This window comes from Penaeus monodon, chromosome 32, assembly GCF_015228065.2.
Source record: "Penaeus monodon isolate SGIC_2016 chromosome 32, NSTDA_Pmon_1, whole genome shotgun sequence".
Lineage (NCBI taxonomy): Eukaryota > Metazoa > Arthropoda > Malacostraca > Decapoda > Penaeidae > Penaeus > Penaeus monodon.
The window spans coordinates 9,034,794-9,035,319 of NC_051417.1; the positions used below are offsets into that span (position 1 = coordinate 9,034,794).

Sequence of the window (526 nt, forward strand, 5' to 3'; positions counted from 1 at the left end):
GCTTCCTGCTCATGTGTATTGCGATCTAACAGCCATAATTTAGTAAGCTTCCATATATAAGGTTTGATTACCTTTTACAGCATCGCAGGATTTCGCTCAGTGTTTGTGGCCTTACCTCTATTTTGCACAGAATTTTTTTGTTTTCAGTGTATTCCTTACAGTCAGGTCTGCTTTTCTCCTCATTCGATTAGTTCTATTAAGACAACTGCCCATGCATTTAAATGTAAGTGCACTGTACCATTTACGACAAACAACACGGGTTTTATTTATTTATTTTCTATAACAGTATTCTACGCAATTACTACATCTCATACACTGGCTCATACAAATCTACATTTATCACACTGCATCCCGAATACCACTGACTCCTCCGTTAAATGACCAAGGTATTAAGTTTCAATACACAAGGAATCCTACCTTCCAACAACACGTACGTTCATTCACTGAAGGTTGGTTTGGTTCCCTTCGCTAAAAAATAAATGACAGTCAGTTTGCGGTTTCTTCCAGATCAGCTGGAAACTTTCAT

General features: G+C 37.8%; 1 protein-coding gene across 1 annotated transcript in view; it reads right to left on the reverse strand.

Annotated features, from left to right (window-relative positions):
- The window catches only part of LOC119593486 (zyxin-like), a gene marked incomplete in the record, with an annotated part of 5,744 nt that extends 5,232 nt beyond the window's left edge, over nucleotides 1-512 (reverse strand). Inside the window, 1 exon segment of the mRNA XM_037942425.1 lies at nucleotides 418-512.
- Nucleotides 513-526: the final 14 nt, after the last annotated feature.